This window comes from Phoenix dactylifera, chromosome 5, assembly GCF_051530095.1.
Source record: "Phoenix dactylifera cultivar Ajwa chromosome 5, Ajwa_hap1_PhDact_Kaust_v1.1, whole genome shotgun sequence".
Lineage (NCBI taxonomy): Eukaryota > Viridiplantae > Streptophyta > Magnoliopsida > Arecales > Arecaceae > Phoenix > Phoenix dactylifera.
Genome location: NC_143194.1, coordinates 33,399,721 through 33,413,478, shown reverse-complemented (window position 1 = coordinate 33,413,478; position 13,758 = coordinate 33,399,721). Strand labels below are relative to the sequence as shown.

At 40.3% G+C, this 13,758-nt stretch overlaps 1 non-coding gene across 1 annotated transcript; it reads left to right on the top strand.

The window, feature by feature from the left end:
• Window positions 1-12,799: 12,799 nt before the first annotated feature.
• TRNAI-UAU (transfer RNA isoleucine (anticodon UAU)) lies at window positions 12,800-12,873 on the top strand. The gene has a single exon. It is a non-coding gene; the product is annotated as a tRNA-Ile (tRNA).
• The last annotated feature ends 885 nt before the right edge of the window (window positions 12,874-13,758 follow it).

Genomic DNA, 13,758 nt, shown 5'->3' with positions numbered 1-13,758 from the left:
AAGAGCGGGGTGGGGGGGGTTTGGGGGGTGTAGAGAGCAATTTAAGTGAGGGGGTGGGGAGGGTGGGGGGTAATTTAGGAATTTTTAATTTTTTAGGGGTGTCCTTAGCAAATGGGGGGGGTGTAGAGAGTATTTAATTTTTTTTTAATTTTTGGGGGGTGTCCTGAGCAATAGGGGGGGTGTATATAGAACCACCCCTATTCTATGCGGAAAGCCGAAAAGGACAAACTCTCCAAAAACATCCCACGCCAAACAAGGTGAGGCCATTGCAAAATTAAAGGTAATAAAATAAACAACGTCGCGTGCGCTCTGGCACTTTCCACTCCCCGTAATCCCAATAGCAAAAGGAACCATGGCAAGTCCACTTGCAATTTAAAATTAACCCACGCCCCCATTTTTTTAACTTAATGATCTGGACCTAACCATTATCTTGTCCAAAAGAAGTTGATATGCAGGGGAAAATAATGCTTAACTTGACATTATTTCTATTGATGGGGAGAATATTGGCTGTCTCGATTTCGGAGTAATCCAATCTACCTGACTTAGACCTTGATCAAGGTAAATAATTTCAGTATTGGCCGAAGTGTTCTGTTGGTCAGTTCAGCCATGGAGTAACGCCAAGGATCATTGAAGGAGTTACAATTATGGTCTCAACAACAGTTGATCCAATTTGGCTATAAATACACAATCAGCATAATTAATATTGTGGATGTATCGCGAAGAGTCGTTACCATGCATTAGGTAAATGAGGCCAATTATCACTATTTAATTATTGTGTCTCTTGATGAATAAAATAACAGATACTCATCTCAGTCTATGTATAGGGGTGACCAAAGAACCCCTAGGTAGCCACTCTTGAGCACTTTTCCATTCTCACACACTCTCTTTTTCCCTTATCGCTCTAGATTTTCACTAATTTAAGCATTAGAGGATCCCCTACTGAAACCTTCTGGCAAGCGGACTTCCTTACAGGCATTGAATGCCGTATCGGTCCGGTCCTAGACCGGTACCGGAACCACAAAAAAATCGGTATTTTCCGGTTTTTTAGCCGAACCGGCCGGTTCGGAGCCCGTACCGGCCGGTTTGGCCTCGTACCGATGCGAACCGGCCGGTTCGCACCGGTACGATTTTTTTTTTTTAGAACCACAGCGCCTCGCGCTGTGGTTTTTGAAACTACCCGGTACCGGTCCGGCCGGCCACCGGTATGCCGACCGGTACCGGTACGGCGGACCTTGCTTACAGGTCATGCTCACCTTCCAAAGAAGCAATGTTGGTCCATTGGTGTCTTAAAGCTACTCCTCAGCTCTCAGCCGATATGCCTTTACGTTGGTTCCAGCCGATCTCATTGTAGTTCGGATGGTGTCCGACCTTAGTACGGATTCTAGCGGCAAGGCCCATCGTAGCACATGCGCTTATTCCCTCTCCAACGGCTAATTCTCCATGTTTTCTTATGATTTTAATATGCACACAAAAACATTTATGCATAAGTTTTACGTATGCATCAACAGAAACAAGGGAAGCAAAAAAACAATTAGGACAATGGAAGTGGTATACCAATGTCCCACTAAATCTTCAATAGCATCCTTGGTAATTTTTCAACTGTTCAATCATTTTTCTACATGACGTTCTCTGGAACGAAGATCCCAGCTGCCATCTGGGGTGACCCTGGCAATTTGTCCCCTTGAACCCACCACCTGCTGAGCTTAACCTGCAATTTCGGTGGGGCCGACACCTCACCGAGCTCCACTTTCTTGACCACTTTTGGTGAATCGACGATGTCAGGCCGGCCCAAAGGCAAGTCGAGTGGGAGTACAACCACATGTCGATACACTCGACATGAAATTGGTGTTTATTACATTTGGACAAAAGCCGTACATTTCTCTCTTCCGAGTTTTGAGGATTTTTGTTTATTTAGTTATTAGTTTTAATAATTTTAGGATTTCAATTCTACTTCTATTCCACTTAATTATTTTTTTTAAATAGTTATTTTTATCATTTAGTGGTTATCAAATTTTATCTTTTATTTGAGTACGAATCGAACATTCCATCCAACAAAAATTATTTTATACGGTCAATTTGTAATAAAATATTTTTTAATTATTTTTTTTAATATTTTTTTTGTTTTTTGTTTGATTTTTTTTTAGATCTTGAGCTAGTACGATCGATCTGCTCCATATAGCGTCCCATTGGGCAACTTTTTGGTAGGTGAGGATGTAGATGCTGTGGTTATGCACCGGTGGTGGCGCCAGCCACGGAGTAGGTGTCGACCGAAGAATATGATAAGAGAGGCAGCGAAGGAGAGAGCCAAGACCACGAGCTTAGCTCCTATATTGTCGTTGTTTGAATCTCGGGACAGGAAGATCCATGAGCTAGTGGACATGGTAGCGGCCTTGACAATGGATGTTGGTGGAGGGACTCTCTGTGTCTCTCTTTCCTCTAGTCACCTCACTGTCAGAATTAGGTTTAGCGGACATAGCCGCATTGTAATGTGGTTGAGCCTTTGGCCTTCGCTTTCCCACAGATTGGCTTGGCTTGTACGGTATTGACTCTAGCGTCCTGTAGAACATTGGGTGATGGAATTTGCTCTTTGGTTGGGTAACGATCACCTCAATACGGCTGACTTCTTTTTGTAGAAAAGAAAAGCACGGCCGACTGAGCCAGTAGTTTGTGAAGTTTTAGATGTATAAGCGATACCCCGTCACCTGATAAACATTTGTTTTCAATCAGAAAAAGATTGTTTATCATACCTCGCTGCGAACTGACGAGATCAAGTTTCGATGCGTCGACATTAATTAAAAAGTTTAAAGCTTATCTCTATATTTTTTATAAGTATATTTTTATAAACTATATGAACTTGCGCGCGCGCGCAGGGAGATAAGACTTTCATCGAGTCTACCTCCATGCAAATCCGATCAAATACATATTGAACGATGGAGATTCTACGTCGATGACTCGAACTGTAGAATATGATCTACTACTAAGCTCCTCGTATATCAAAATTCTTGTAATTTGCAGACTCCTTGTCCTGCATGACGCCGTTCCCCCGGCCCGCTCCGTCTGCAAGCTCTGGAAGCAGGAGGTGGAGTCGTCCCCCTTCCACCTCCTCGGCAAATCCACCGACCTCGCCAACCCCATCGTCTTCCTCGCTCAAGGCCGAGCCCGCGCTACCCCCGCTCGCCACCAAGAACCACGTACGCCACCCTCACCCAGCTCTACTGCCTCGCTCTCTTCGACCCCTCCTCCACCATGTGGGCCCTGGTCCCGCCCATCACCGGCCTCCGCCACAGCCTCTCGCTCTTCCATCAGCTAGCTGTCGTCAGGTGGCTGCCTCCGACGAGGTGTTCGTCTATTGAGGGCAATAGGTTTTGCTACCCCCGACGAGGTGTTCGTCTATCGGGGCCAATAGGATTTGTTTGATTTATTTTTTATTATTTTATTAACTTCAGATCTTAGCTGACGTGGTGGGTTCTCATTAGAATGATCTACCATTGAGCTGGTGGACCAGAACCACAGCCACAAACTGAAGCACGGAATCTTGGGTCCCCGCTCACCCTTCCTCAAGCGCCATTTTGGAGCGCTCCCTTGGCTCGCTGCTCTGGGGCTACGTGGATATCGGCCAAACTCCAGCTGGGAGAGATCATGGCCAACTGAAATCAAACAAGGATGAAGAAGCGAGATCAGATATGGAGATTGACGGACCGGCTAAGTGGCAGAGCACTCTTCAACCTGTGCATGGTCTTGGCGGCTGAAAAAACTGGGCAGCCAGCCGGAACGCCTGTAAACGGCTGCAAACAGTCCCAAAACTAGGCCAAGATGACCGGAGCATGGATAATAGGGGTGGCACCCGGCCAAGAAGGACGACGGCCAAACAAGGGAAAAACCTTTCGCTGGACTCTCGCTCTAAAGACACTTAAGAGAGAGAACCCCAACTCAGAGATTGTGTCAAGAAATGAATCCGGCTAACGTGGCATCCGTAGTCAGCCCCGGAAAGCTTTGAAATGGACGGCCTACCAAATGATTCCAATTCAAGTCAGTGCATGTGAAATCATGCTAAACAAATTTATTGAGCAAATGGGCCATCACAAGTTTTGTTATAATAAAGTCAACAAAGTCGCTGGCTATCTTCATTAAGTTTAAGCAACTTCCCTTCCATTGAAACTAACCCTTCCCCTACCAAAATAATCACAAACAAATGGACCGTCATAATGTTTGTGATAATAAAGTAAACAAAGTCACATGCTGCCTTCAATAAATTTAAGATTTGTTTCATTAAGATATATTAGATTGTGAAATAATTTGGCGATTCTTGAAAATTATTTATCTGAGAATATAATTGCAGAAGAAATAAATTTTACGATATTTGGTTGGTGGAAATTTTTTTTCAAAAATTAACAGTAAAAAATATTACTATATATTCGGTTGTAGGTAATCTTGCATGAAAATATTGTCAAATTTCCAACCATGTTTTTGAATAAACAATTCAATCAATAATTTTTTTAATTTATTTTTGGCCATTTATGACCTACGTATATGAAAATAACCAATATAAGCTACCATCCATGTATTTTTTGATTTATTATTAAGTAAATATATTTAAACACAACCATACTGCTAATAGATTAATTTGGAAAAAAATTAAATCATTAGATACAAAATTAGGAATTTGAGTTTAGCATAATTGTATTTTAAGCTACCGTGTATTATATTTTCTAATATAAATTGGTATCTTGTAAAAATTCTGATGGTATAACTGCATCAGCTTCAACAAAAAAAGTAGAATTATTTACAACAAGCAATGACAATTTCAGATTAGCTCCATTTGGTAATCTGATGTGAGAGAAAAAAAGTATAACCCTTTTAGTATTATTTATTTTACTTTCTCTCTTAGTAAAATATAAGTGTAGGATCCACCATTATTTTATCTTATCCATTATTTTTGTATTCAACATGGTAATCGAACACGGCATTTGTTTTTCCTTATCCCAACCAAACCAACCTTGAAAAAATTTCCATTCCTTTCTTACTAACCCATCACCTACCAAAATCATGAGAACACATCTTGCAAGTAATTTAGGCCATACATACATAAAAACAAATAGATTCATTTATGCAAGTCTATGAGTAAAATACATGATGCATCCATTCCCACGAGGATAACTGGTAAAATAGGAAAAAAAAGAATGGGGAAAAACAGTTTGTCGTTAAAATCTTCAATTCCCCTCTCTGTCCGTCGTCCCTACTTTAGTGTTCTCCGAAATGATCTGACTCCCCTCCCAAGCCCGATAAGGTCTCCACCCCCAGCACTACAGCGTTAAGGGGCGCCATCACCGCGGGAACTGCACCGGTTGGGGGTGGCAGGCTCTACCTGTCGCTTTGGTTTATGAGTTTTTGGCAGACGAAGGTGGATGCACTGAGCTCGTTGTTGGTGGTCTGGTCGTCCGGTGCGGCAGCTGCAGCGATACGGTGGCGGCGTCGGCCGCAGAGCACCAGAAGGACACAGAAGATGAAGGTGATGCCCAGTATGACGGCCACGCCCACAAGTTTACAAGACGTGTCATCGTCGCAGCCTCTTTGTTTCCTGAAAACCCATGAGCTGGTAGACATGGTGGCGGCTCCGTTGGGCTGGGACGCTCTCTCTCTTCTTCCCCTTCCGCAGGAGCTATCTTATCAGGCTTCGGGTTGGCCAATTCAGATTACACGTAATGGGGACGTAACTTCCTTCGAGAGTTGACCTGAATCGAATATTTCGTTTTTAAAAGAAAATTGGAATCATGCCTCCATCTGTCCGTATCATCTCTGTACCTGTGTTTTTTTTTATTTTGCTTCAATGATTAAAAATTTCTTGCCTCGATTTGTCCGTATCATCTCTGTACTTGTGCTATTTTAATTTGCTTTTGTTTGTAGCGCCCACAGAAATTTGCCGGATGAAATCTGAGATGAAAGTCGGGTGAATATTGGGCAACATAACTTAACTCGTAGTTCGTATCAGGTTTTCGAGTTATAATTATATAAATGTTACCCGATAAGGGGACACCGAACCGCCAACGAGACTCGGGTCAGCTGGATGGCACCCCTGCATTTCCATTAAAGTGAGGGAGAAGAAAACTAACTGGACAACAATTATATAAAAAAATGTTTGAAAAACTTAACACCGGCCAGTCCTTTTTCTTTTCCTTCCCCTCGAAAAACAACTAGTCTTTTTTTTTTTTTTAACACTATGACCGTCATTTAAAATTAATAAGGTATGTAAGTAGGCAAGTAGCAGACTTGGTTTTCATGTGTAAAGAGTTGGTGGCTACTTCCTATGTTGAACTCACGCAGGCTCCAGCTATATGCATCATTATGGGGAGCATATAGTATAGCAATATCAGCAGCAAAACAATTAGCATACAGCGAAAGTTTTCTTGCTGGTTGAACAGGAGCTTGGGAGGTTTGGGAGTAACGTGTGAAGACCCGGTCGATATATATATATATATATATATATATATATATATATATATATATATATATATATATATATATATATATATAATCCATTACCAAATTAATAAAATTCATAAAAAAATATAAATAAAACACTTCACAAATGGAAAAATTTAAGTTATTGTATGTGATGATTGGTAAGCGTTATTCATGTACTGCATCAACAAGGAGGATATATAGAATTATAACAAGATCAGAATTTAAAGCAAAGAGTTTTGGAAAACTGCAGGTACTCAGCTACTCTTCACAAATTATATCAATGAATAAATCTAAGTTCAAGCTGTCTAAATTGCCTCTTGAAAGGTGTCAGATAATATGAGAAAACCGCGGTGCAAGAGCAAAGATGAAAATCCAATAATTAAAATAACAAGAGAGATGTGAGATATATTTTTTTTGGTTATATGAACAAGACCTTTTTTTTGTAAATCGTAATAGTCATCAATTTTTATTGAACTAATTTACCTCGGCTTTTCCGTTATTTAATTGATTGCTTCCGCTTTACAGATTCAAATTTGGTTCATCATGCTTACTCTGCAAACTCGGGGCAAGGGACCCCAACCACTTGTTGTTGGCTCCGCATCCTTCTTAAAACCTCATTTAATTAGCATCAATAATCCGTGATAGTCAACCCTTGAAAGATAAACTACCTAAATGTACCAGCTAAAGCCTTGTTATATGTTCCCAAAGGTTGTCAAGTTTTCCAATTTAATTTATCGAGCTAAGCTCACACCAGACACCAAGAGGTGGTAAATAAAGTCACACAACCCTCGCCACCGAAACCGATTAAAACTTTCCACTCCTCCCCAATGATCGTATCACCAACCAAACTACGACGAGAGTGGCTACAGAGATTGAACAATTTTACGAAATTTCAATCATCACAAATATTCTTCTACAATGGTTTAATCTTTCCATTTCAATCACATACATATATCACCTCATACAACCAGAGAACTAATCAAGAAAATAATAGATATTTACACTCCAGATCTTCAATCCCAAAATACCTTCCTCCGCCAAATCAAAGAGGCACCGCCACCAAACTGCTAATGAGGCTTCGGTCAGCTGGTTGGCACCTCCCTCCCCAGTGCTTGTGATGGAGAGAGATTTCGAGTTTAAATTTGGACAGGCGGCTCTCCCACCGGTTATTTTTGGAGGAAAAAACTAGAGAAAACGCGATGGAGGGAGGAGGCGCCACCACCAAATTTTACACCGATGGGGGCAGTGGCGCCGACGCCTCGCCAAACTCCACCTTCCGGACCATTTCTTGTGCCTCGACACTGGAATGACAGTGGGGACACGTCGAGTGGGAGCGAAACCATACGTCGACACAATCGACATGGAAGACATGTCTACAGTTGGGCAGCAGCCTCACCATCTCCCCTTCCTCCACCAGACTCATACAGACGGTTCTCTGTTCCGAAGTGCCGGTATTTTCGCTTCCACTGCCATCCCCGACTCTCCGGTAGGCGAAAGTCGGCAGGGCAGAGATGGCGGATGGCCGCAGCCCGGTTCTGAGGGCCTCGGTAGGCCTGCTCGCGGGTGGGGTGTGGAGGACACGGCGCCGGCCCCAAAGTCGGTCCCAGATATTGACACAGAAAATGATGACGACAGTAGAGACGGCGTAGGTGGCGATGGTGAAGATCGCGACCTCCGCAGCCACTATGCCAAGTTTCGCATGTTGCGCCGGGGAACTCTCTGAGTCCGTGGTCATGGTGGTGGTGGCGGCCATTGGGCTCTCTCTCTCTCTCTCTCTCTCTCTCTTCTCCACGCCCTCATCTCTTGAAGACCGCCACAATTAGTATTTGTTAAACATCGAGTGTAAGAGAAAGTTGTGGGTGTAGCTTTCCTCAGCGGTTGACTTGGAACTGTATTGCAATGACGATAGTAGCCTGCAGTGTTCGGAGATCGGGTTTGACAAGATCTATGGCGGTTGGATTAGCTTTTGAAACCGGCCGGCTCAGCCTAGTTTGTACAGGCTGCACCATGCCAGTTCGTTCACGGAAACGTGAGATCCGGTGCTTAAATTGACCGTTATTTTATTTTAATCTTTGTAAATTAGAAATTACATTTTAGGTTTTCTTTATTTTGATAGCAATTTCATGTCCACTTCTTAATTAGCTCATGTATGACAACAACTACATTAAGAAACAGACATAAATTTGCATAAAAAAAGACTAAATTTTATTCAAGGGACATGTAAGAGTTAATTGTTAAATGCCAATCAAGTAAAAGGCCAAATTTTCTACCCATAGACTTTTTTAATAGCAGGCGGTAAGAAGAGGAGGGCTGACTGTCGGGTTTTGCAACTCGTTCTTACCACTAGAAATCTTTCTTTAGATGGGATGCATTATGATCATTTGGATCATGCACATCATTTCAAATTCATAACACAATGGCTGCCTTATTAGAGTAGTGATTGCATATGTCCAACAATGAAAGTTGCTTAAGATAATTTATCAAATGTAAAAGTGATATTTTTGGGAAAGTGAGTGCATTGATCGATGTTGGTAACCAACTGCTACCTGATCATTCATTCGAACCACATTAAATATATATAAACCCACATATTTATATGACTCGCTCCCAGCGGCCACCTTGTTACTTCCCAAGCTTCTGGCAATTACGAGCAAGCCAACTGCTAAAGTGGTGGTTCAGCAAGAAAACCTTTGGAGCATTGTAATTACGGAGAAATATAGTTTTTTTGCCATGGAAGTTGGAGCAGTTATATCCTTCTACAATGATATTCACGAACTTAGCGAGACATATTTCATTGCAATAGTGCTATAAAAGATCAATTTCAGTGGGCAAGTGGCTCTAGGGATCATAACATCTCATTGCTTCGGGACACATATGGTTTGGTAGTACTCCGATCGATCCATTGTCAAGAAGTGCCATGATATATATGGAACATATATAGATATAGTGGGGGATGAGCTGAAAGTGAGTTATTCGATTGCTAGTTCAGGTGTCCAGGATGTGACTAAGGTGCATCAACTTTTCCCTGTAGAGATGACTTGCAAGATTATTGATATTTTTAGGGTAGGCTCGAGATGGAAGGACGTGCAATGTTGTGATCTGGTCTTGCGTAACGTTAATGTTCAAACTCTCCAAATAACTTCTCACAAATAAAGCTAATACTGAAAATGATCAGAATTGAATTTGGCATCTGGATGTCGAGGCAAGTTACTATGTAATGCTCTGCCAAGTAGGAAAGGCTTAGGCCAATCCTATTGTAGCTGATGCACAGGTGCTTGTGAGGATTTGGAACATACGTTCTTTAGAAGCCATCTCCCTATTGCTATGCGGCTCTTTTTTGGTTTGAGCCATGAATTAGCTTCCTTAAATAATAGCTCTCAGATAGCCACGACGCCAAGCCATTGGAAGTATGATAAGCTAGGCTTGTCGTATGTAGACACTTATTGTCTATATTTTAAGGCTATTATGGGATGTAAAGAATAGGAAGTATTTCCAAGATGAGGTAGTGAACCCCTTTATGAGTGTAGGTATTTATTTGATGAACATGGCAACTTTTCCTTAATTTAGAAAAAATGAATGAAGTCTTGGTCACCGGGGAAATTAATGTATCTTTTGTATAGCATTATGCCATCATCCTTTTCCATTATTTGCTCATCTTCCCCTCAATCTAATTGGATTAAACTGAACTTTGATGGCTCTTACAAGGTAGATAGGCGTGCTGATGTTGGTTTCATCGTTCGAGATACTAATCCGGAACTAAGTTTTAAGATAATAAAATTGGTGGCTTGCCAAGTCGCAAATAAATATTGTGATGCACGATGAATCTAACTTTGACCCAAGAGCTTAGGATATATTGGCCCAAACTTACAAATCCATACGTCGTCTTTTTATTAATCAATATGGGACTATGACACTAGTAAAACACATGCTTGCAATTAGGCAGCAGCCTCACTATCTGTCCTTCCTCCATGATGCTCAAACACGTCGCTCACTCCACAGACACCTCCATCATGTCCTCTCCATCATCAGTGGTGCATTTACAGTAAGTAAAAGTAGGCAGGGCAATAATGGCGGATTTGTTGAGCCTGGTGCAAGCCTCGCTGGAGGTGTCGATGGTGCTGCTACTACGAAACAGCCCAACGATGGTCGCATGGCCATGTCGATGGGCTATGCCAGAAGAATGTACGTAACAGGCATAAAGGTATGATCACGGTCATGGTTCTCTTGTTGTTATGCCCCCACCCCCCAATATTATAGGCCCTTGGTGGACATGATGCTGGTGGATGCTAGGGGTTGGAGGTGCATTCTTCCCTTCGTCCTCCTTCCCATCCTCCTGCAATTACTTCAACGATCAGATTTGCAATTTCTGATAGATATGCAAATAATGTAACATGAATGCCTAGGTTTCTCAGGGGCTCTTTTTTTTCATTTGACTACCTATCGGACGAGCTATTTGTCTTGGAGAGGAACGACCGATGGAGAACCTATAGTGGTGATTGCGTTGTTAAACGGATGGGTGGTACAAATAATTGGAGAACCGATTTGGAAGCATGGAGGGGAGCAGGAATGTGGGGGTCGCCAGTTTGTTAAGTAGACGTGGGGGAGGTGGGTTCGGTCGTATCATCCATTCAAAATATAAAGTGCACCTTATTGGGTGCCAAATACAATATGTTATGGCAGCCATTCAACTTCAAGATGGATAGCGGCTATCTAGGACTATAAAGCCTTCTGCCGTGTAACACATGGGCCACCTAGGGCTATCATAATCGCTGAGTCAATCATTTGGAAAATTCAAAGAGGATCCTTTGCACGTCATCTTTTGCACTGTAGAGAGTTGTGCATCCTTAAATAGCTGCCATGTCACCTATCGCAAAAATAGATGATTGTAGCTCATCTTCCTACCCTCTTTGTTTGGCACCCAAAGCAACAAGTGTGCATGCAATATAAAATGTACCACAAAGAATTCTGGATCTGGAAAATCCAAGAGAAGGCTGCACACTAGATCCTCTATGTTGGATATTTTGCACCGTAAAGAGATGTACATACTTGGGTAGCCGCTATATCGCTCATCTTGGAAACAAAGGGCCCTTGCATGATCGACACATGTTGTGCAATCCAAGTCGAGTACTCTCGGTTACCCTTTCTAACTTGTATAAATATCCAAGATCTATTTAGAATATAGTCAATGTAGGATGACTAAACATACGCATGCACGAATCCTTATATACTCCTAAATTAGATCTACAATTGGCTGTGTTATTATCTAGATTGGTGTAGATCCAATCTAGCTTTGAAGCATGGGATGGCTTGCACCCATTCGTAGGAATTAGTTTAGGCCGTTGCATATGGTGATAATTATTTTTGTTTGCACCATCTATGATACATGATGGACTGCATTGTCTATGATACATGATAGATCACCAAATCTCATTTTCACCTCTCGTCCTCCAATTAACAAAAGATTGTGCACGCAATCCAGGGAAACCTAGTCTGTTTCTCAGTTTGGTGATGCTGTAGATTATGTAAAATTTCTTGATGGTTATCTAATGCATGATCATAGTCAATTACCATCTCATCTTGTCTCAATTATCTAAAGCCAAGACTAGTAAGTACATATGTAAAAGGGTAATTTGACCTCGTCCTATTGCTTTGAGTTATTTGTTTAAAGTACGCCATCAAGAACATTGGATTTGTGAATAAACCTATAGACTTTTCATTGTCTATTGGGGTAAAACTTTTGCAAATAAATACCTAAGCTACATCCTTGTATCGAGAGGAAGAAATCAATATTTTTGAGTTGCATAGTCATGTGATGACTTAGAGGCCATACATCTTGCTACTTTATATTCATTTAGTAAAAAATGATTTAAATGCTGATAATACAATAGAGAAGCAAACTAATATATTTACTGCTATTTTTAGTAACACTGTGAGCAATTTAATGTATGTGTAAAATTAAGTGCTTGTATCAATTTCGAGCAAGATTTCATTAATGACATTACTCCATAAAAACGAACCTCTACTAAATCATTATCTACCAATATAACGATTATAACAGCTAGTATTTAACCCCACTTTTATGATTTAAAATTATGCAGCACCAAATAATAATTGAAGAATAATAATGCTACTATTCAAATTACTGTTTTCTTATAAATCATTTTTTGTTAAGTGGCACCACATCTTTAGAGAAAAAAAGTATAAAAAATTAAAATTTTAAAAATATCATTTTATTTAAAAAATATTGCATTTTTCACATAAAGACCCTTATTTCCATTATATAGCAATTGCTACATAGAGGATAGATTATAGGTGATAGAAACTCGTAATTAATCTTGGTCCCGTAGCTCAGTTGGTTAGAGCGTTGGTCTTATGAGCCGAAGGTCGCGGGTTCGAGCCCCGCCGGGACCATATTTTGTCAAATTTATTTTTTCTCATATATAAGAATACAAAGACCATTTTTTTTTGAAATTTTAAAGTTTAATTTTTCATTCCTCTTGCAATACTTTCATAACTTGTCTTTCTTCGTATATAAAAATACAAAAACGCTACAGTGTCCTTGTCTCAAAGGTCAATTTTGGTAGGACATAGAGATCATAGTTACGTCTTCCCATTTCAAATTTTAGAATTTAATTTTTCTTCCCTTCTGCAATAATTTCATAACTTATATTTTCTCATATATAAAAGTTTAAAAAATCTACAATGTTCAACCACTTCCCATCAAATTTGGAAGGACATAGAGATCATAGGTACATCTTCTCATGGAGCGCTATTATTTTAAAGCTAGTGATATTATACAAGTTTCAAATCAATTTACCTATTCAACTTGCTACATTTTTATGATCTATAATGATATCTACAACCTTTATAGTAATATTACTCTTTTTCTTCTAAAAAGCATTATTATTTGTATAAGGCTTCATTAATTAGACTATCAAATAAATTGTTTTAATTTTTTTAATTTTAAAAGTATTGAACCTTTTTGCACATTTCATATGAAAGACTGGGGGTGCAATCGAGCCAAGCTGAATTGAGTAGCTAGAGGCTCGAGCTCGACTCAATTCAAAGTACAGAGGCTTGAAACTCGACTCGAGATAGATCGAGCCTTAATATCCAAGCTCAAACTGAACTTCATAAAGAAAAACGTAGTACTTGAGATTGGTTTAGCTCGAGCTCGAATTCGAACCTCGATCATAATTTAAAAAAATGGTTAAAAAATATTATATTATATTATATCTTAAAATATTACCATAATATATACTATAAATAAAATATAATATTATTATATATCTATAT